At 40.1% G+C, this 24,775-nt stretch overlaps 2 pseudogenes; both read right to left on the reverse strand.

Moving 5' to 3' along the window:
- Window positions 1–798: 798 nt before the first annotated feature.
- LOC147821227 (R3H domain-containing protein 1 pseudogene) lies at window positions 799–3,180 on the reverse strand (annotated as a pseudogene).
- Window positions 2,928–6,471, reverse strand: LOC147821228 (R3H domain-containing protein 1 pseudogene; annotated as a pseudogene).
- Window positions 6,472–24,775: the final 18,304 nt, after the last annotated feature.

Below are 24,775 nucleotides of genomic sequence, written 5' to 3' on the forward strand. Positions count from 1 at the left end.
GAAATAAATTTTAAACCACTTATGAAGTCTCCAGCACTCATGAAATAAATTTCCATAGGTGACAAGAAATCCACAAGGTGGGGAATTCAAATAAGTGGCAATTAGTTACTGGAGGGACACTTAAAAAAAAAGTGAGAGAATTTTCCTGACTTGGATGATTCCCATTCCCCTTTGAATTTAAGTGGTTTGATTAAGAGCATTAAGAACATAATTTACTTTACACTTAACATCCATACTACCTAAATGAATAAGGAAAGGACCCTATGCATGAGTTCTGTGTTTTGTGGAAAATGTTTCTAGGTTTAGAGATTCATGGAAAAAGTCATCTTTTATTGGTGAGCTTTTAGCACCCTCAGCCCTCCAAAAGAATGGTACATGGTTTTTGACTTGATTATTCCATGCCTGCATTCTTTTTCCCCCGAATCCTAAGTTGGGTCACACTGTGCTGGCTGCAAAAAAAATACAGGTTGCAACTGGTTATTGTAATTTTGAAAAATAATTTGCTGTACAATAGAGCTTTGGATCTGATACATGAATTCAGAAATATAAAACAAAATAACTATAAAAGTTAGGAGGCATTTGAACAGCATTTTTTAGAAAAAGCTGCTAACAATGTATCATTCTGGTGTGGATTTCTATAATCAGTAGGGTAAAATGTGTATCTCTTTTCGCCCCTTTGCTGGATCACTGGCTTTTTTCCAAAAGCTGTAACCTCATGACCACACATCCTGGAGGTCTCTAAATGTTAACAGAAGCTCCAAATACCAAGCCAATCAGAGTTGGGAGAGGGCAGGGCAATCAGAGGTTAAGGATCCAAAGGTAGTTCTGTTGCTGAGAACTTGCCCTTTCCAAAATGTGAAAGTCATACTGCTTCTTGCTTGTTCTCAGTTTAAACTTGTTAACTGAGTTAATTTGTTTCTTCAGTGCACTTTTGAGCAGCTGAAATGGAGGGGAATGTGGCTCAGACAGTGTACGTAGAGGCCAAGTTATTGGGTTTAGAGCATTCAGGGTTGACAGTGTTGTCCCCACTGTCACAGCAGATGGCATGACGATGCAGCTAGGGCTGTGACTGGGGGTCCTGGAGCCATCGGATCTTGGCCCCAATTTTGAAGAGTTCCCACAACAGTTCCTCAGCTTCCATGCGAGTTATTCCATCTGGTAGTTCAGTAATTTCCAAGACCTTCCCAACAATGGCTTCTCCTGCTCCAAGGTCTGTGGATGCAGCTTTCTTAGCTTGTCTCCTTCCCCGGTTTCCATGCCTGCTGCCAGCCTGACCCTGTTGGCTTGAAATGTGTCCATGCATAACAGCAGGAGGGTTGAACTGCAGTGGCTGGCCAAGTAATGGATACCTGGCATCTCCCTGCCCAGTGACAAAAGATCTAGAAAATTGGGGCATGATGGAATGTGGTGGTCCAGAGGGACATATGGTTTTCAGGGTAGATAGCTGAGCTGGTGCCGGTGATTGAGCTGGTGAAATAATGGCACTGCTGAGTTGAGAGCTGTGCTGAACAACATTGTCTACATTGCTAAATTTGACACACTTCTGCCCTCTCTGGTGGTCACAGTAATATTTATTTTGTTTCCACTGAAGGGGTGAGTGGGCACCAGATTGTGGATTGTTTAGTACATTGAGCTGCATCGTCACCACTCGTCCAGCAGGTGGCGGTGGCGGCACGGCAGCACACTGATGGCCTTGAAGCTGCTGAGAACCACATGGTGAAGTAGCTCTAGGAAACTACTTGTTCTGATCCTGGATGTTGCAGGTCACCTATTGAAGAGCTTAAATTATTTTGTTGGCCAGGTGAAATGACACTAGTAAACTGGCATTCCTGCTGTGGGCATAGATCCTTGATTAGACTGACTAGAGAACGTAACAGGCTGTTGATAAGTCTGATGGGCTATTCCTTGAGAACCTTGAGGCAGTGAAACCTGATGTGATGGCACTGAAAGATAGGGGATGACCACTGCTTAAATCTGATTTCCAATGCTCTTGGGTTGGGCTCCAACTAGGCTCTGACTCTGGGGCTTCTCATCTCCAACTATTCCTTGCTAGTTTTGCTGCTGGTTGGGCATAACTTGATAACCTGTTTGCTGTGCAGGCTGGGGCAGTGGCTGGTTTAGATGTGAACTGTAAAGGGCAGAAGGGATAGAACAGTACTGAGGCTGAGTGGAGTGATAGTGGCCTGGAGCACAATAACAGGCTGGCATCTGTTGATGAGGGCTGCTGAATATATCCCTGCTGCTGGAGCACAGGCTGGCTGAGAGCATGACCAGAGGCAGAATAGCCAGCAGCAGGGTCTGGGTGCCCAGGTGGGAGGGGAGGAGGAGGTGGAGGAGGAGGTGGAGGAGGAGGAGGAGGAGGATGTGGTGGGGGCGCTGCTGTCAGGATATAACCGGATTGCTGGGGAGACTGAAGAACAACAGTAGACTGGAATATGGTGGTATGTGAGCCAGAACCATCAGATAGCTGGCAGGCAAGACTCATGTGGCTGAACTGAGAACCAAGGTTATTCTGTGAGAAAATGTTATTAGCTGTTGGTTGTTGAGGTGGTGGGGTTGCAGAGGTGGCTGTGGAGGTCCAGGCTCTTGGGTTCTAACTGGCTATTGAGTCACAGGAGGATTACATATAAATGGATTCCCATCTGGGTTTATGAAGGGCTGACCTGTTGGTGGATTGATCAGAATACTGCCAGGTGGTATGACTGCCACTTTCAAAGGAAGCAAAAAGAAGCTAGCACTAGGAGATGTGACTTGCCCATTTAGGCCACCATTGAAAGAAAGAACTGTGAGTGCTGACAGCTGGATAAACGACCGGTATGCCAGGAGAAGACTGGCTGAGAGCTGTACCTGGAAGAGGAGGCTACTGGATGTGAGAAAGAGAGCCAGATGACCCCACACTAGCAGAAGACTCAGAACCTGTTTTAGAAAGCCTGCCTATGCATTTGCTGCTTCCAGAACTGCTCCTCAGGACTGAGATGCCACTAAAGCTGCTGGCTTTCGTTGTAGCAGGCTTCAAGTTTCACAGGGAGCTATCTGAATCTGTGCTGCTCCATGGTTGTGGTTCAGAGTATTTCAACTCATTCTCAGTGCTGCTTTGATGACTATTTGTTGATCTTCCTGAAGCATCTTTATTAACTCTAAATATCTTGTGCCTTTGCTGGGTATTACTAGCATCCTCATCTTGGATTCTTTTGTCAATAATATAATTTTTTTTGAGAACACAGGGAATCTTGGGAAAATATTTGGTCTCTAGCTCTCTGGTACTCTTCCTGTCTTTCTTCTACAGATTTGCTTCTTCTGTCATCTTTTAAATGTATTCTCATCTGGTTATTATCTTTGTCAAAACTAGAGTTATCTCTTTTAAGGATATATTGTTTCTGAAAATCTTCACCTCTATCATCTTTAATATGTTCATTAAATTTCTAATCAGGTATTCTTGTATTGCTAGTTTTGTATACTATGACAGACTTTCCACTCTGATCGACACTATGATCTAATCCAAAGTAAGCAGCTACTCTGTGTAATAGCATCCTATGGTAAGATGTCATTGGGGGGAATTGTTTACAGGGTGACTCATTATTACCAATGAAATCTAAAATTTCTTGCTCCAGTTTCAGCAGTATCATTCTGTCCCTGGGCTTGTTTTTAATATATTTCCTAAAAATTCATGTAGATCTATGCCAGTTGAATCGGTGTATTCTTGACTGGAATCTCTTGATAACATTTTTCTGGGCAACTTCTCACTGGCTTTTTCTTTTTCTGCTTCATCTTTTGAGGGCTTCTCCTCTTTTTCAAATGATCCTGTTAACTGGATCTGAATTTTTTCCTGAAAATCAATATTGCTGTCAATATATTGTTCATTCTCTGCCAAAATCATCCCATACTTTTCTGATTTGATAAGATTTTCAACTGTGGTTGTAGTTTTCATTTCTGCCTCCAAATCCTTCATTGTTTCAGTTTCATCTTTTATAGCAACAGTATCAGACATTCTCATTAACAAAGGTTACTTCAAAATTCTACAGGGATCTTGAAGCATGATGTGTCCTATTGATTTGGGATTGTGGTGTTCCACAAAAAATAAAATAAAATAATCCAAGGTTCCATTCCACAGCTGTCAGCCAGAACGTCAATTTTATTGAAGCATTTGTAATCTAGTGGGAGTCCCATGTCCTTGTCACCACTGTAGATTCCTGGACTGAAATTAACTGTCTTTGACCAAATATATCATATCTTTCAGTGGCCTGTGTTACTGAGGAGGAGGAGGTGATCAGAGCGTGGAGCAGTGGGGTGACAGTGGGTCTGAGTGGGTCCAAGTAAGAGTCTTTCAAAAGGAAATTAATCCCATCACCAGCCCAGACATCGGCTTCAATGGCAGCTGTGGTGGCCTAGGTTCTCATTTTCTTTTCCCCTTATGTTTTCCGTGGGGTTTTTTTCTTTTGGTCCCACTTACTCATTAGACTCTAAAATGGAGCCCACTTGGCAAACTTGTATATTTTGTCTGTGTGAGTAATTGAGAGGTCTGTGGATTGCTGTGGTATCACACTGCTGCTGCAGTTGGATTCTGTGGCAGTTACTCTGACATTCTGAAGCTACTGCTCCTTCTCACAGGCAAGTTTACCTTCCCCAAGGCAGACATAGTCATATCATTAAATAGTCACATGGGAAATGACTGTCAGTAAATCTTACAACTATATTTTTTCCAACTATTCTCCTATTGTTGGAATTATTAAGTTGTGCATACTGGGATCCCTCTCAATAGGTGCAGCCTTCCTGGGATGACAGAGGAATGTGGAAAAACATTTTCAATGTGGTGCAAGCAGAATTTAAAATACTAAGCTCTCTTGTTATCTGCCATATACTGGAAACAGAAGGACTAAGCTCTGAGGACAAAGAACAGAGGGTTTCTTGGGGTCCACTGTCTCCAGTTCCTTTTTCCTCCACTTGCCCCACCTTTGAAAAGTTCTCAATCACTGTTACAGTTCATATCAATTATAAACAGCAAGTACGTTATCAGCAGAGATGGGAGAAACAAGTGTGTTGATGTGACTCACTCTCTGTTCAGGTCTGTATTTCATCTGGACTCTCACTTGGTAATTTGTCTTCTTGTGGTCTTGGGGGCTCTATATTTTAAATTTTTTATTGGTACATTTTAGGTATACAATATGTTTACATTTATCATTGGGTGTTTGTACCTATACATGATGCATCTTGGTTCTTAATTTTTTCCCCACTACCTGTGCACCCTTCACCCCCTCCACCCTTCCCTATTTACATAGATTTCCCTTCCATTATTTTTCCTTATAAATTTTCCTTTCCCTTCTTTCCTTTCCCCTTCCCCTCCCACCACCCCTACACCTTTGGACCTTTTCCTATTTCAAATTATCAATTATTCATTTTAATCATTTTAATCCTTATTTACATTTTCAGTTTCTCACACTAGAGAAACTATTCGGTATTTATACATGTGTGTCCTATTTATGTCACTTAAGAGTATGGCCTCAATATGCATCCGTTTAGCTATAAATGTCTCTAGTTTCTCATTCTTTATGGCTGAGTAGTACTCCATTGTATAAAAAACCACATCTTTATCCAGTTTCCAGCTGATGAGTATTTGGGCTGTCTACAAGCTTTAGCTATTACAAAGTGTGCCACTATAAACATGGGTGTACATATATTGCTGTAGTATGATTCTTTTAACTCTTTGGGGAAGATACCCAGCAGGGGAATAGCTGGGTCAAATGGGACCTCTAGCTCTAGTTCTTTGAGGCATCTCCATACTGATTTCCATAGTGGTTGCACCAGTCTGCACTCCCACCAACAATGGACAAGTGTTCCTTTCTCCCCATAGCCCTGCCAGCATTTGTTATTGGTTGATTTCTTGTTAGAAGCCATTCTTTCTGGAGTGAGGTGGAATCTCAGTGTTGTTTTCATCTTCATCTCTGCCATGACCAGTGATATTGATCATTTTTTCATATATTTATTTGCTGCTTTTACTTCTTTGTCTGAGAAATGTCTGTTCATTTCAGATGCCCATTTGTTTTTGTTTTAAACTGCTGGGTGTTATTAAGATATTGGCAAAATTTCAACATACTCCTTACTTGAATGAAGAGCTTTAATAAATAAAATATGATTACAACTGAACTCAAAGGTGATCTGCAGAGTGGGTTTGTAAATTGATACACTTACTTGATAAGAAATGGTTCATTTCATGCCCTTCACTCCACAGAGAATTCATTGCAGAGAAATGTCATGAACAAGAGAAAGCCTGCCTCACCAGAGAGCACGTAGAAAGTTACAGTGATGTATCTAGATGAGCTAATACATCAGAGTCAAAGTACATATCTAGAAAGTGAAAAAGGAAACCTTTAAATTAGGGACTGACTCCCTTTGAAACTCACAGTGAAAGTACAAGGAGCTTATAATAACTTCATTTGGTGACTTGAAGTTTGTTTCCCTAAACAATACTACACTTTCTTGTTTATATTTTACTATTTCCTATTCAATTGAAACTTGGTTAGCAGGCAAACAAATTGATGCAGATCATGTTGAATTGAAAAAGGGATACTGCCACTCTTCAAGGATTGAGTGTAGAACTTTCACCACCACTAAATTACACAATGAGTAAAAGTACAAAACACATAATTCACGGACTATACCTCAGCATTAACGGTTAATATATAATATATACTTTCATAACTATTTTTACAATCACCAGATACACCATCATTAATTACAAGTTATAATAATGTGTAGATATCATTAGTTAGAGGGTTACTTATTGCTTATGTTAGCAAGCAGCAAACAAGTGCACAGGATTTGAATAGAAGGGAACTACTTCCTATCACCAGTGGCATTAAGATATAACACTGCGTTTCACAAAGCACTTCTTTGTATCTAGTTTATAGAACCAAGAGCACCATGTATCAGACCAATAACCACTACTTTAATATTTATTATAGAATTTTAAAGGACTTACCTTACAAATATTCCAGACTTTACTCCTTCAAGTCTTCCCTTTCTTGGATCCTCCATCTCACTCCCTCCCCTGAACCTTTCCCTTCAGTCTTTCCTTCCCTAGAACCAAAAACTCTTCCCATGAGCCAACAGCCCTGCCCTCCCTTCCCATTCAGTGACACATTTCCTGGCCTACTTCTTTCTTATAAGTTTCCATAACTCTCTTATTTGACCTACAAGGTTTCCATTAGCAAAATCAAAATCAATGGCCTCCCTCAATTTTTAAGTCTATCTTCCTGCAGTATTTGATCAGATTCTTCTATTTTTCTAATCTTCTGTCACACCAACTCTCCTGGTTTTGTTTTTCTAAATACTCATATATTACACACTTAATCTGATTTTTCCTTCCTTTCATCTCTTACAGTGTAAAAGCTTTCCCAAGATATCTTTACCATTTTTCTGTCCATAATGGTATCCCTTGACAATCTCGCCCAATGTTCAATTTCCACTTCCATTTTTACAAAGATAATTTTCAAATCCATAACCTTTATTCCTGGGTGACCTTTCTCCCTCTTTCTCTTCCTTTCCTTTCTTTTTTGATCTTGCCATCTATTTAGTCTTTGCATCCTTTCTCCATCAACTCTCACCTCTGTCCTCTCCTATCCATCCCTACTGTTACAACCCTCCTTTACACCACTGCAGCCTGGAGTTTAGTAGTGGTTTTCCAACCGTGCTTTCTCTCCTTTCTCAATCACCAATCCACTAGTTCATTGTGAACCACACTTCTGATCAAATCACTCCTCTACTTAAAAATCATTCAGTGTACTAAATGTTACTGTATTTAATGTGGCTTATGTGATTTTTAAAAGAGAATAACCAATTAGTGCCTTCCTAGAGAACGAATGCCCTGCTCCCAGCCATGAATCAGGCTCTCCAGGACTGGTCCCAAACAATCTTTCAACCTGCTTCCCACTTCCTCCTCTTTCAGAAACTTTCTTCCCGCCCAACTGCTCTCATGCTGAGGTACCCTGGTGACTTTCATCTTGCAGGTCTGCCAGACCTCGATACTTATTGGCACTATCCGAAAACATCCAAAGCTTAGGGCTTTGTCACAATTCTAATCGCACCTATTCCTGAAAGTCTTTCCTGATTTTGCTGATCTCCTTTCCCACCTCCACCCTAAAGGATGATTTCCCTCTTCTGAACTCCGGAAACACTGCCATGGTCAGTCATCACTTCAACCCTCATCAGGTGTCTTCTGTGTGACAGACCCTAGAGTGTTGGACTGTGGATTTGGGAAACTGGTTTCCAAGCCCTGATGATTCTGGCTGCAGATGTGTCTCTGGGGCTAATTACGCAGCTGGTAAAATCTCCACACCACGCCCCCAGCCAGGCAGCATGCGGTGGAAAGCAGTGGCAATAACTTGCACTGGGAGACATCCATCCAGATCCCTGTTCATATCGGCAGCCGTCTGACCAAGGGACTAGCTCACAGTTGCTGTCACTGAGACAGCAGCATTTGAGTTGTCTCTCAAGCTACAGAAAACAAGGGCTGTAAATGGAGAAGGAAAAGCCTTCCAGTGCTTACATTTTTTAAAGTCTACAATTTTAGATATTAAAACTCTCCAGCAACATAGAAGTAAAAGGATATCAATGCCCAGGAGCATACTGTCTATTCTAAATCCAGAGCAACCTAATGTCTGTCCACCAGAGGCAGCCAGTCATTTTTACAAAGTCTGAAGCTGGCTGTTCCGACTAAGGTAACTTTTGTAGACTCAGGGCTGAGCGCTGAGTACAGGATGCTAGAGCCAGTTTCAGCTCCTTCAGTGCTGGTCCCCATGCCTTCTCCGTCCAGGCTGCAACGCCCCCTGCAGGCCCCCACGCTCTCCCGCCGGCTCACCGGGTCCAGTGCACCCCATCTCGGGCCAGGCTGCAGCCCCCCCCTGCAGGCCTGGCGCCCTCAGGCCCCTGGAGAGCCCAATGCAGCACCGCGGCGGGTCTCGGGCTGCGGCAGGTTGGGCGCCTTCTGGAGAGCCCCGCCAGGACGCCAGGCTGCAGCCCCGCGAGGCCGGCCGGGTTCCCCGAGGCCTCTTCCACGCGCGGCTGCTTCTCTGGCTCGGGCTGCCCAGGTGCCGAGCTCAGGGGCAACTCCGGACGCGCCTCTCTGCACTTCTTCCTCCCGCGTATTACCATGTCCTCGCAGACCCTGTTTGGAGACTGTGGGTCACTCCCCGTCGCAGCCTCATGCTTTCCAGTCTCCTTTACGGCTACCATTGCGAGCCACCGTTAGGGGGGAGGGGGTCCCAATGGCTGAGCGCGCCCCCTACAGCGCGCAAATTTCTGCCTTCTCCTTCCCGCGCGCGCGCGCCCCCTGCCTTGCGCTCGCCCCCACCCCGCCTCCCCGCGCGCACTCCGCGGCACTATCTCCCACATCCCTTGTCTGTTCAATTTCATCAAATTGAAGTACAAGTGACCCAAGGAATTGGGCTGATGTTTTTAATTTAGTGTGTTTACTATGAAAAACGAAGCACAGTTCAGTAGCAAAGAAGGCCGCGTCAGGGTGGGTGGAGCAGAGTCTTCCAGGGTGACCTGGTCCATGGTCACTGTCGCCCTGACCAGAAGCAGTGAGCTGTGCAGGCGGGACTGTGAGGACCTAGCTGGCTGCAGGTGCTGTGGGGACCCTGCAGGGACCGCGCTCAGGCGGCATGGGCTGCATCTTGGGACAGGATAAAGTCGCAGCGTTTGCCCACAGGTTGGGAAACCTTTATGCAACAATGAGAGAAAAATACCTACATGGCCTTCAGGACCTCGAGCTCCAAAAGCCTGGCAGACACTCAGCGGACTGCTGGGGACCGGAAACGGGGGAGAGGCCACCCTTGTGCCTCCCTCTGCCAGCTGTTCTTCCTATCACAGCAGATGGGACCTCTGCACAAACAGAAGATAACGAGGGCCCCGTAGAGGGCGCGCTTGAGCAGCAGCAGGAGGTAGGTGTAGTAGGCAGAGGTGCTGGTGAGCTGCAGCCCCAGTAAACCTAAAATAAGTGTCTCCGGTGTTGGTTTCTGTTGACTTGCACTGAAGTGACACCACCCACCACACCCAAACCCAAAGGTCAGCTTCTACCACTTCCACCAGGACCACCAAGGGCCAGATATAGCTTGCGACTCAGCTGGATTGACAACCTCGGCTGAATTCACTAGAACTTTCTCAGTGTTAAATATCAGGTTTATTTTTAATGAGTCCAATGGAGGAAAACATTTGGGATAATTAGATAGTAGAGTTTCTTTGTCACCATTTTGTCTCTAAGTAATAACAAATCCTGACTCATTCTGGCCTGAGGTTTCAGACATAATTTCTGGTAGCATCACAAAAAGAATTGTCAGAGAAGCCCTGATCAACTTTATAAAAATCCAGGAATACCCATAAACATAGGCAGGGCAAAGACCTAAATTTATACTTTAATACTCAACACACTGACCTTGCACGGTTTTCTCACAATACTTCCATTGGGGGAAAAACTAGAATGGCAAAAAGTCACTTTACAAATGTAGTGAGTTAAAAATAATGAAGCCCCAGCAAGACTGCCCTCCACACTCCAAGCAAACAGAACCCTACAAGGTAACCTGTGACGAAGCAGGTACTTCTTGGGTCACTGACTACCCAGAAGGGGACCTTGACTCACAGAGGTGGACATGGACTAGCATGTGACTTTGTCAACAGCAGTAATGAGTGTATGTTGGTAAAAACTGTCTATCATATCTGTTTTCATCCTACAAAAGAAAACAAGGTACAAATAAAACCAATAAAGATTACTAAAATCTATTATTTTTTATTTTCACAGATGCACTGGGAGTTTAATTTGGCTATGGTATGAGATACAAGTCTTGATTCACATGGCTATTTACATAGGGATCCACCACCATTTACAGGACAACATCTCCACTGTTCTGCTTGTCACCACCTTCATAAGCTAACTACATAAATCAGGTGTAGTGGTACACACCTGTAATCCCAACACTTTAGGAAGCTGAGATAGGAGAATGGTAAATACAAACCTAGAGTGGGCAATTCAGTGTCTTACTGACAACTGTCAGGAAAAATTGAAACAAAAAATGGGCTGGGGATATAGTTCAGTGCAAAAAACTCCATGTTCAATTCCCAGTTCCACAAAAATAAATATTAAATAATAAAGTATGGGGCTGGGGATTGAGCTCAGTGGCACCATGCCTTCCTTGCAAGCAGAAGGTCCTGAGTTCCATCCTGGGTACCACAAAATAAGTAAACAAATTTGTAAAAAAGTGTATATAATGTAAGAGGTAAAAATATTTTTGGCCCATATTTCATTAACCACTCTAATAAGCCCTTATTCTTAGACTTGGCTCAGTAAACTAGCAGACAAGGACATGCAGGCTGGACAAAGACTCATCCTGGAGCTAAGAGGCTTCTCTAATAGTGGGAAGCCAACAGGCTAAAAATAACTACAGAGAGGAATACAGGGGGAGAGGGGATAAAAAGAAACAGGTGTAGGATGAAATAGATTGCTTGGGATAGACTGTGACCCCCAGATCACAAACCCCCCACCCCCATGGAAGATGGGGCCAGGGACTCCTGAGAGTTAGGAATAATAGCAGACAGCTTCTCACCTGGAGTGTGCCTGTCTCTGCATGGCCACCACTCTTGCAAGAGTTTGGATAAAAAGTCTCACTTTCGCTGTTTCTGGACTCCAATTTGTTTTTTGTTGTTTTTTGGGTGTGTGTGTGTGTGTGTGTAGAAAAATGAGATCATTTCATTCATATACATATATTATATATATATATGTATATATATATATATATATATATGAGATTCTTTGTCCTGTTCTATTGGTCAACTGAGCCGAGAGTAGTACAGCATATCATTCCACCAAAACTATCTTTACTAATCTAGTTTTGTAAATTCTTGCTCTCTGAGAAAACAAATTATTCCACTTTGTCCCTGAAGACTGTCATAATTTTATACAAATTTATCTAATGATGATTTGACAACTCTGTGACTAAATGTTATTCATTCACTTTAAAAATGTTTGAATCACCAGGTATGGTGGCGTACACTTTTAATCCCCACACTTTTGAGGCTGAAGAAGGTGGATTGACTTGAGTTCAAGGCCAGCCTAGGCTACATAGTTAGCTCAAGGACAGCCTGAACTACACAGCAAGGCCTTGTGTCAAAAAAAAAAAAAATGTAGTAAGCAAGCATAGAAAAGTGTATCACTTGCCTGTGGTCAAAAGAACACAGGGCCTAGATATGGAACCCAGGAGTGTCTTCATGCAAAGTGAGCTTTTTGAACTACAGTATCCCACATGCTTAAACTTACAGGTGTAAAAATGTTAAGCCTAAAACCAGAAATGCATAAATATATAAATAACAGTAAGATATTATTTTAATAGCTGTTCAATTTTGGGAGGTTAGAGGTGGTGTTTTTGGTTTTCAATTTTCATAGTGTTGGAGGTCAACCCAGGGCCTCAGCCATGCTAGGCCAGTGCTCTGTGTATTAAGAACTAATACAATAAACTCCATATTTCTACCCTGTTAAAACGCATTTACCAGAACCTTAGCTGTTTCCATTTGACTTACTATAGGTAATATTAAGGTAATTAACACTACCAATCATCTCAGTCCATTTTGTGTTCCTATAAGAGAATACTTGAGACTGGTAATTTTAAAGAATAATGATTTGTTTCTTTCTGAAGGCTAGGAAGTAGAAGGTGGAGGGGCCCACAACTTCCAAGGGCCTTCCTGCTGTGTCATCTCATGTCCAAGGGCTTAAGGGCAAGAACGCATGAAGAACAAACCAAGACAGGGCCACCATTTCACTTTAATAACAAACTCACTCTCACAATAACAGATTCTCTCCCCTGAGGAGGGCAGCTGACCCAACCAACTCTTAAAATTTTCACCCCTGAACACTGCTGCACGGGGGATAAGGTTCGAACACATGACCTGTGGGAAACAAAGTGAAACAGTAGAAGTAATGCTGGGAAACTTATCAGGAGGTCAGGACTAAGCATCAGTAAAAAGTGAAAATTGTTACCATCCTTTTAGACTTCTAGGATCTAATAGTAATTCCTACTAATAAAGGTACAGGACAACTTGGTGTCCTAACAGATTGATTTAGTTACTGCCTGGAGAAAGCCCAATTGTTTTAAAATGTGAGTCATGTCTCCTGCCATCCTAGAGCTCTGGGGAGATGAACTTGCCAGATCATTTGCAGGTAAAGGAGAGAACAAATTTATGGATAATTCCTAGACATCTGACTTGAGCAAAGGATGCTCAGAAACAAGAACTATATTTCTTTGACAACTAGGCAGTGTGGTAAGTGCTTAACACAAATTATCTCACTTTAGCCCACAACTTCAGCAGGTATTATTGTGGACCCAAATTACAAATGAAAGAAAAAATAGATTGCAAAAGGTGACATAACTAGCCCAAAGTCAGGGAATACTAGATTTAAGACCTTCCCTGGAAGCTCAGGTGCTAAGTCCTTTCCACGACAGCAAAGTGCTAATATCCATAATATTTATTTTAACAACTAAGCTGAAAGCTAGATTTTCTACCACAGAAATGACAAGTGGTACTAAAACCACAGCCAGGCAGCTGTCAGGGTTTCATTGTGATTAATGCAGGTAAGCCATGTGGGCACATTTTCACATTTCTGCCCAGACAGCCACCTTTGAAAATAATACTGCATGTGTCGGATTGTTCTTAAATTATTTTTTGAGAAGATGCCAGACCTTCAATACATGCTAGAGAACTTGCAATATTCACCCCACACAATATTCACCACCTCACTGTAGTGACAGCAGAAAGCTTACAGTTTGGTTTTTCAAAGAAAAATTGAAAGGAGGCACAGTAGTTTCATAAAAACCCAAGGGGTTACTATGAGGCACCTTGGGCAGGAAAAAACAAATTCCTCACATACAGAGAGCAGGATAACTAGATGTAGGGAGGAGATGTTCCCATTTTATTATATACTCAGCAGATCACATCACTGACCCTGGGTAACATACTTAATGAAAACAATCAACTAGACAGCAGTAGTGATTCTTATCAAAGAGTAAGATTTAAGAGTGGATTTCTGGGCATTATCTATCACGTTTCTGATTCATTGGGTCTGAAGCTGGGGCCTACAAACCTTTTTAAAAATTTGTGCTTTGGGCCATGGATTTAGCTCAGTGATTCCAGTCCCTGCCTCAAAAGCACAAGGTCCCTAAATCCATCCCTGGTACCAAAAAAAAAAAAAGTTTGTGCTTTTATATGAACGAAACACACATGAGACCATATAAAATAGATATGTGAAAATTAAGAACTAATACAATAAACTCCGTGTATCCATCCTGTTAAAAAACGTTTACGAGAACCTTAGAGGCTCCCTGATTCCATTGTCCTCCCTCAGCTGAGGTTAACTATTATGCTGATTTGTGTTAATCATTTCCTTGCTTTACTTATTAATTTTCCCTCTACTATGTAACAATATATGTATCCTGAAATAATACAGTTTTAGTTTTGAAAAAACTAAAACTGGCACTGTTCTGGGGATTCCTCTCATTTCCCTCCTGGGTTGGATCTCTCGTTTATTGTATTCCATGTTTTCCTCTCTTTTTAGTTTACTTTCTATGTGCTGTTTCTCACCTTCAAATTGCTTTTAAGAAAGAGGACCGGGAGCCTGCCATAGCCACGGTGGCTCATGCCTGTAATTCCAGCACTTCAGAGGCTGAGGGAGGAAAATCACTGTGAGCTCAAGGCCAGCCTGGGGTACATAATGACTTAAAGACCTTACATAGCAAGACCCTATCCCAGTCAATCAATCAATCAATCAAATGAAGAGGACATGAAAAGTAAATGTCTTGAGGTTTGCATGTCTGAAAATACTTTATTCTAACTGACCATAATTTGGCTACATATATAATTTTAAGTTTTAAATTATTTACCTTCAGAATTTTTAATTTTTATTTTATTTATTTATATTTTTGGTACAGGGAATCAAACTCAGGACCTTGTGCTTGCAAAGCAGGCAGCTGAACCACTGAGCTAAATACCTGGCCCCTACCTTCAGAATCTTAAAGGCATTGGGCTATAGTATTCTGTCCAGATTGCTGCAGGGAAATTCAAAGCCATTCTGATTCAAGATCCTTTATTTATAACCTGTTTGTTTATACTAGAATCATCTATTTGTTCCTCCCCCATGCCCCAGTGTCCTAAAATTTCCTAATGAAGGGGAGTAATATAGGTATATTATCAAGTTGAGTACTCAATGAACACAATGAATCTGCAAGGTTGGGTCATTTTCTGGAATTACAATTTTTCCTTTTCATTCCCCCCCCACCCCATGTTCTCTATCAGAATAATCAGCTAGGTGTCACATTTCTCTTTGACTGTCTTTTTTGTTTTACTTTCTGGGAGATTTCTTGAACATTGATTTTACAACCTTCCTTAGGCTGCTGGTGCGTTCTCTCTCTCTCTCTCTCTCTCTCTCTCTCTCTCTCTCTCTCTCTCTCTCTCTCTCGGAATCCAGGGGCACTGTACTCCTGAGGTACAGCCCTAGCCTTTTTCTTTTCTTTTTCTTTTTTTTTTTTTTTGAGACAGCATCTTGCTAAATTGCCCAGTCTGGCCTCAAGTTTGCTATCCTCCTGCCTCAGCCTCCCAAGTAGCTGGTATCACAAGCATGTGGCACCACACTGGGCTAAGGTTTTTGTTTCCTTTTCTTTTCTCTTACTAGTCTTTCACATAGCATCCTGTTTTTCTTTATCCTCATCCTTTATCTCTGAATACATTAGAAATTTTGGCAGGAAGTTGTTGGAAGTTATTTTATTCCTGTGCAATCTGTTTCTTCTCAGCTGCTGTTACCTTTTAATTTTTGTTCCATGTTCTACCTTCAATATTGGTACATTCCTTAACTAACTGGTAATCCTTGGGTAGTTCCTTAATGATTAAAATGGGGGGGAGGATAAAAGAGCTTATAAGTGAACTTGTGGTGGGGCTTGGATGGCTAGGAATGTAAGGAACCCCACAGGTCTTTTCTCTAGGGCTGCCCAGAAATACTCAAGGATATGGCAAGCTACGGCATTCTGTGGGCAGGTGGAAACTGGTGTGTGCGCGCGCGTGCGCGCGTGCGCGCAAGGGCTATGTTCTCAGACTCAGTATGCATACAATCAATTTCTTCTCTATTTTCAATATGACAGTGACTATATTTCTTTCCAAATACTGAACAGTTACTAATATTTGGGATTTGAGAACAAGGAAATTTAGATTTCAAAAAAGGTCACAAATTATTCTGTTCTTTTCATAAGACTTCACTTAGGTGTTTTAAAATAATGATGAGTGGCCGGGGATTTAGCTCAGTGGTTCCACCACCTGCTGTGCACGTGCAAGGACCCAAGTTCAATCCCCGGTACCAAAAAAACAAAAAAACAAAATAAAATAATGATGAATGGCAAAAGATTAAATAGTGAACATTTATTTTCTGTGGTGAGATTATACTAAAAGTTTCAAAAGTTTCCTGTTAAAAATAAAGATGTAATAATAACTCCATGGCTTATTATTATTACAAACCAGTATACCCTGATGAGATTATATACAAAGAAAACAAGAAAAAATAATTTCTGATATAGACATTGGATACTAAAGGACATTAAAACACATATTAATACAAAATAAATGCCAACTTTAAAATCATAAATAATGAAAGATAATGCAATATTTAGAATATATCATTATTCCCCCCCCGCCCATACATAGGAATCAAACCCAGGGTATATTCTCCCACTGAGGTACATATGCAGAACGTTTTATATTTTATTTTAAAATCAAGATTTCACTAAGATTCCCAGGTTGACCTCAAACTTGCCATCCTCCTGCTTTGGCCTCCTAAGTAATTGAGATAATAGGCATGTACTAACACATCTAGTTATATATTCTCAGAATGAAATTTGAAAACATGCCATGTATTACCTGCCTTTTCCAGTAGACTTGATGTTTGTTTCAGGACAAAATATTCCAGACATGTAGAAAAATATTCACTCATTTTGTTGATCCTGATCAAATGAAAACTGTGTCAGTGTTAAGATTATTTGTTGCTTCCTGTAAGCTTTTTTTTTTAAACTTTCTTAGCAAACTATTTTGTCTGCTTACTCTGATTTTGGTCACCTTTGATCAATATTACTTTGACTAATTCAAATTTTGGATCAAGTTTTCATTTCACATTGGTCTATTCTACAAAAACATTCAAACTTTTTTCTCCTGCAATTGCTCTGTTAAAGTATTTACAAAGAGCTACAGTCTACAGTGAATATTCTAAACTCAAAAACACTAGATAACATTATTGGGTAATAGTTACATGTATTACATTTGGATCTCAGAACATGGGTAACAACACTATACAGAACAGGATGGTGTATTGCCAAAGTTAGGACTTACATTGCTTCAAAACTGGTTACCTTGAAACATCATTCATAGGATGTATGTGGAGAATACTATACATATAAACTTCTTAGTATTTATTTTAGTTATCCAAATAATTCACTATTACCAGCAGATAGAGCATTGGAACACACTTATAAGATTGCAACAGTGACAAGTCACTGATTAGATCCAATGCTTAGCTCCTAAGTGCTCCTCCCTCAGTTTCCAGAGATGCACAACCTAGTGTCACCCTGCCTGTTCTTGTCACCTGATATCAGCTGAGCTCATAGAACCAATTTTTCCCACACACAGAATCTGTACTCAATGTGTACTCCTCCTAGATTCAGTTGGAGTTGAAAACTGACCACACGATATGTTCCAGATAGCTATGATAATGTCCCTATGGGCCACAAACTTTCATCTATTAATAAGCATTTCTCATTACCTGAAATGCATGTTGGCTTACAAATGGGTCTCTCTACATCTATTCTCCCCATCCCCTCCAATCAAGCAACACAGAGGATACCAGAGTGGCTGGAGCACAGTAAATAAGGGGACAGTGGCACAAAATAAGGGGTAAAAGTAAGTAGAGGCCAGTCCACAAGGCGAGGATTGAGGGATGTTTTGGGTCAGATGAAATATCTGAGTTTATTCTCAGTATAATGGTAAGGAATCGAAGGATTTCAAGCAGGAGAGTGATATGATCAGATGTTCTGTTTTTCAGCTGTTACATGAAAAAAAAAAGGTAATAATACATCTTGGCACATCAATTGAAAAGCAAGCCATATCCAAATGAAAAATAATAGTAGTTTGGATAAAATGATAGAAGTAGTGATGAAGTGACCACACTTAAGAATATTTAGGAAGTAGAATCAAGAAAATGTTGAGGGATCTCAAAGATATCCCCAGATGACTCTCACACACACTTGGACACATGACAGTCCCAGTCCCCGGGGAAGTGTAAGCTGCCAGACATAACTTCTTCACACTGTAAAGAAAAGGGAATCCCGGGCCGGGGATTTAGCTCAGTGGTTCCAGCGCCTGCCTCGCAAGTGCAAGGTCCTGAGTTTGATCCCCGGTACCAAAAAAAAAAAAAGAAAGAAAGAAAAGGGAATCCCTTTCCTAGATGGGTCAGGACTGCAACCTATGAGTCATCTAAGTGTGAATGTCCCACAAGCTCCACTTCATCACTTCCAACTAAAATTTCCATTAAAGCTTTAACTCAGGACACTGCCAGCTGACTGGACACATGTTCCATTTGCTGATTAATGTTACCAGGTGCCAGAGATGTTATAGAAGGTGTGGTAGACAAGACTGGCATATAAACATCTGGAGCAAAAAACATCTGATCAGATTCTGTGACTCACACATTTATCCATAACATGAGTTATTCTTACCATAAACATTTAAAACCATTCAAAAACAAATACAGAATTATAAAGGAATATGTTTTACCCACAGAATGTTTTGCTAGTAACATTATAAAAATTGAATATATTTTAGAATAGATCCAAAAGATAGATTCCAAAGTTTATATGTCAATTCCTACTTAACTGCCTCATTTTTCTGACATAAAAACAGCAATCTTTTTTCCAGCTGACAAGAAGCCAGTCTTTACTGGTGTCCAATCCTAGCACAACACTGCCTCCTGCTGAAAGATATCACTAGCAAAATGTTCATGTTTTAATCACTTTTATGAGTTGCTGGGGAAAAACATGAAGACACTGTGTTGATTTTACCCCTCCACCCCCCCACCCCCGTGTTTTTTAAACTTTTTTGCCTTAAATTCTTTTATTGGTACGTTTTAGATATACAACACATTTACATTTCTCATTGCGAACTTGTACCTTTACATGATGCATCTTGGTTCTTATTTTTTCCCCATTCCCCTGCCCTCCCTTCACCCCCTCCACCCTTCCCTATTTACAAAGACTTTGTTTCCATTTTTTCCATTTCTCATCATTTTTCCTTTTGCTTCTTTCCTTTCCCCTGCCCCTCCCACTACCCCTACCGCTTTGGACCTTTTCTTCCTATTTCACATTATCAATTATTCATTCTAATCATTGGTACATTTTAGTTATACAGTATAATGACATTCATCATTGGAAATTTGCACTTTTACATAATCTCTCTTGGTTCTTATTTTTCACCCTTGCCCAGCCCTCCCTTCAACCCCTCCATCCCTCCCTATTTGCGAAGATTATGTTTCCATTTTTCCATTTTCTCATATTAATTCCATTCCATTCTTTCTTTTCCCCTACCCCTCCCATTTCCCTTTCCCCTTTGCCACTTTTCTTCCTATTTCACATTATCTATTATACATTTTAGTCCTTATTTACACTTTCAGTTTCTCACACTAGAGAAACTATTCAGTATTTATACACGTGTGTCCTATTTATTTGACTTAAGTGTATGGCCTCAATGTGCATCCATTTAGCTATAAATGTCTCTAATTTCTCATTTTTTATGGTTGAGTGGTACTCAATTTTATTAAAAAACCACATTTTCTTTATCCGGTCTCCAGTTGATGGACATTTGGGCTGTTTCCAAGTTTTAGCTATTACAAATTGTGCTGCTATGAACATGGGTGCACATAAATCACTGTGGTATGATTCTTTTAATTCTTTGGGGAAGATAACCAGCAGTGGAATAGCAGGGTCAAATGGGACTTCCAGTCCTAGTTCTTTGAGGCATCTCCATACTGATTTCCACAGTGCTTGCACCAGTCTACACTCCCACCAGCAGTGGAGCAGGATTCCTTTCCCCACAGCCCCACCAGCATTTGTTATTGGTTGATTTCATGATAGCAGCCATCCTTTCATGAGTGAGGTGGAATCTCAGCATTGTTTTCAATTGCATCTCTCAAATGACCAGTGATGTTGAACATTTTTTCATGTATTTATTTGCTATTTCTACTTCTTTGTCTGAGAAATGTCTGTTTATATCAGATGTGCATTTTCAGATTGGGTCTTTAAATTTGGGAGATCTGATCTTTTAAGTTCTTTATAGATTCTAGATAGTAGACCTTTGAGGAACAGCAGGTGATTTTTTTCCCATATTATGCGTTGTCTCTTCACACTGCTGGTGGTTTCCCTTGCTGTGCAGAAGCTTCTTAATAAGAAGAGATGCCACTTGTTGATTGTTTGTGCTAGTTCATGGGCAACTGAGGTTTTGTTCATAAAATCTTTTGCTACACCAATGTCTTCAAGAGTTCTACCTAACCTCTGTTCTAGCCGGTTCAGCGTTTCTATTTTAATATTTAGATCTTTAATCCATTTTGATTTTAGCTTAGTGCATGGTGAGAGATATTGGTCTAGTTTTAATCTTTGGCAGGTTGAAACCCAATTTTTCCAGCACCATTTATTAAAGAGGCTATCTTTCCTCCAGTGAAGGTGTTTGGCTCCTTTGTCGAAGATGAGGTGGGTGAGTGTATCTTGCATTGTTTCTGCATCTTCTAATCTGTTCCACTGGTCCTCAGGTCTGTTTCTTTGCCAGTACCATGCTGTTTTTATCACAGTAGCTTTGTAGTAGAGTTGCAAGTTTGGGATTGTGATACCCCCTGCCGTGTCTCTGTTGCCTATAATTGCTTTTGTTATTCTGGGTCTCTTCATGTTCCAAATGAATTTTTGGATTGTTTTCTCAAGGTCCATGAAGTATGCTGCTGGGATCTCAATGGGAATTGCATTAAATCTATATAGCAGTTTTGGAAGTTTGGCCATTTTCACTGTACTGATCCTTCCTACCCAGGAGCAGGGGATGTCTGTCCATTTTCTGATATCATCTTCAATCTCTCTTTTCAGAGTGCCATAGTTATCAGAGAAGAGGTCTTTGATTTCTTTCATTTGGTTAATTCCTTGGTATTTCAGTTTTTTGGATGCTATTGTAAAAGGAATTATTTGCCCTATTTCTCTCTCAGTGGGTCTGTTACCCATGTAGAGGAAAGCTATTGATTTTTGTGTGTTGACCTTGTATCCAGCTAATTTACTGAGTGTGGTTATTAAGTCTAGAAGACTTTTGATGGAGTTCTTGGGGTCTTCTATATAGAGCATCATGTCATCTGCAAAAAATGACAATTTGACTTCTTCATCTCCTATCTTTATTTCTTTCTCTTGTCTAATTGCCATGCTAATGTTTCCAAAACTGTATTGAACAAGAGTGGTGATAGTGGACATCTTTGTCTTGTTCCTGATTTTAGTGTGAAGAATTTCAGGTTTTGACCATTTAGTATGATACTGGTTGTTGGTTTTTCATAAATGGCTTTTATCAGTTTGAAGTAGAGACCATCTATTCCAATGTTTTCTATGGTTTTTATCATAAATGCATGTTGGATTTTGTCAAATGCGTTTTCTGCATCTATTTAGATAATCATACAGTTTTTGTCCTTGGCTCTATTGATATACTGTATTACATTAATTGATTTGCATATGTTGAACCATCCCTACATCCCTTGGATGCATCCCACCTGATCAGGGTGTATGATCTTCTTGATAATCTTCTGCATTCTATTGGCCAGTATCTTATTAAGGATTTTTGCATCTAGGTTCATTAGTGAGATTGGCCTATAGTTCTCCTTTTCGGTTGGGTCTTTCTCTGCTTTGGGGATCAAGGTGATGCTTGCTTCCAGGAATGAATTTGGGAGTATTGCTTCCCTTTCAATTTCATTGAAGAGTTTAAACAGTAGTAGCAGCAGTTCCTCTCTAAATGTCTTGTAGAATTCAGCAGTGAAGCCATCAGGGCCCAGGCTTTTCTTAGTTGATAAGTTTTTAATTACATTTTCAATTTCATTGGTTGATATTGGGTCGTTTAGAATTTTTAGGTCTTCTTCATTCAACTTTGGTAATTCATATGTATCTAGGAACCTGTCCATTTCTTCTGTGTGGTCCATCTTATTGGTGTATAGGTTCTGGAAGTAGGTATTGATGATCCTCTGCTGGGTCTGTTGTAATTTCACCCTTTCCTTTGCTATCTGCTTGGATTTGGGCCTTTTCTTTCCTTTTTTTGAGAAGGCTGGCTAAGGGTTTGTCAATTTTGTTGATTCTTTCGAAGAACCAACTCTTGGCTTCATTGATTTTTTGTATCATTCTCTTAGTCTCCATTGCATTGATTTCTCCTCTGATCTTTATAATTTCCTCCCTTGTATGAGCTCTGGGGTTGTCCTGTTCTTCTTTTTCTAGAAGCTTGAGGTTCAGCATCAGGTTGTTTAATTGGGCTCATTCTGTTTTCCTAATATGCGTATTCACTGCTATGAATTTCCCTCGTAAGACTGCTTTCATTGTGTCCCATAGATTCCGATATGTTGTATTGTCATTGTCATTTAATTGAAGGAACTGTCTGATTTCTTCTTTAATTTCCTCTGTGACCCATTGGTTATTCTGAAGGGTGTTGTTCAATTTCCATGTGTTTATGAAATTTTTCCAGTTTTTTTGCTATGGATCTCCAATTTCATCGCACTATGGTCTGATAATATACAGGGGATAACTTTAATTCCTTTGTACTTACTTAAACATGTTCTATGCATGAGTATGTGGTCTGTTTTGAAGAATGGCCCCTGTATGGCTGAGAAGAATATGGATTCTGATTTTGTGGGGTGGAACACTCTGTAAACATCTGTTAAGTTCATTTGTTCAAGAGTTCAATTGAGTTCTAGTATTTCATTACTTATTTTTAGTCTAGTTGATGTATCTATTTGTGACAGTGGGGTTTTGAGGTCCCCCACTACAATTGTATTAATGCATATATGACTTTTCATGTCTGTTAGTACTTGTTTTATATAGTTGGGTGTGCTAGTGTTTGGTGCATAGATATTTATGATTGTCATCTCTTCCTCTTGGATTGTTCCCCTTACAAGGATGTAGTGTCCTTCTTTGTCTCTCTTAATCAGTGTTGGTTTGAAATCTACTTGATCTCCAAAGAGGATAGCTACTCTTGCTTTTTTTTTTTTTTTTGGTTCCCGTTGCATGCAGTATTGTTTTCCACCCTTTAACTTTCAATCTATGTGTTTCATTTCAAATTAAGTGTGTTTCTTGTATGCAGTTTATTGTTGGACTTTGCTTCTTGACCCATCCTGCCAGTCTATTTCTTTTGATTAGTGAATTGAGACCATTAACATTGATAGTTATAACTGAAACATATTGACTTATCATTGTCAGGACTTTTTCTTTTCGTTGGGTTCTGCCCCTTTACATTTAATTTCTTGTTGTGCTCAATGGCTTCATTCTGCTTTGTTTCCTGGGGTTGTGATCCTCATTGTCTGTTCCTAGGATATTGTCTAAAAATTTTTGGAGTGCTGGTTTGGTATTCATGAAGTTCCTAAGGTTCTCTTTGTCGTGAAAGTATCTTATTTCTCCATCAATTTTGAAAGATAATTTTGCAGGATACATCAATCTGGATTGGAGGCTATTTTCTTTTTTTTAATGTATTTATTTATTTAATTATTTATTCATTTATTCATTTTTTCCTCCATTAGCTTTATTGGTACATTTTAGGTATAAAATACAGTTACATTCATCATTGGGATCTTGTACTTTTACATGACATATCTTGGTTCTTATTTTTTACCTGTTCTCCTGCCCTCCCTTCACCCTCTCCACCCTTCCCTATTTACAAAGATTTTGTTTCCATTTTTTTCCTTTTCTCATATTTTTTCTTTTCCCTTTTTTCCTTTCCCCTACTCCTCCCAATTCCCCTGCTCTTTTAGACCTTTTCTTCCTGTTACATAATAACAGTTATATATTTTTTAAATTACAATATTAAGATCTAGAAGACATTACCACAGATTTTACAGAATTTAAAAGGATGTAGAAAGCATATTACAAAAATCTTTTTTGAAATAAATTTGACAACTTCTAACAAGTAACTTGGAAGACAAAGTAATGAAACTAACTCTGGAGGAAATATAAAATTTGAATAGCACCTATTAAAGAAAATATATTCCTAAAAAAAAAGAAAGTATACTCCTAGCTTGAAAATCTACCTATGTGACAACAGCAGGCTCATAAACATTTTAACTGATAAATTATATCAAATAATTAAAGCAGAAATAAGAAGGAACACTTCTCCCCACATTTTAAGAACTCAACATTGTGCTAATCCTAAAACTGGATAAAGATAATAGAAGAAAAAAGTATGAACATAGATAGAAATTTGTTTAACAAAACAAACTATTAGAAGTCAGATCTGGTAGTATGTAGAAAGTGGTTTTGTTATAGGGATGGCAGTGTTGGTTCAGCATTGGAAAATCCACCCCCAAAAGTCATCATTTTAACAGAAGAAAGGAAAAAGCCAAATGATCCTGTCACTAGTTGGAGAAAAAGTATTGGACTAAATTCTACAGCTGTTCATGGTAAAAGCTATCAGGAGACTAGAAGTAGTACAGAACCTTCTCAAC

This window comes from Heterocephalus glaber, unplaced genomic scaffold, assembly GCF_053883595.1.
Source record: "Heterocephalus glaber isolate CG9 unplaced genomic scaffold, H.glaber_assembly_v1.0 deba00001757, whole genome shotgun sequence".
NCBI classification, from domain to species: Eukaryota; Metazoa; Chordata; class Mammalia; order Rodentia; family Bathyergidae; genus Heterocephalus; species Heterocephalus glaber.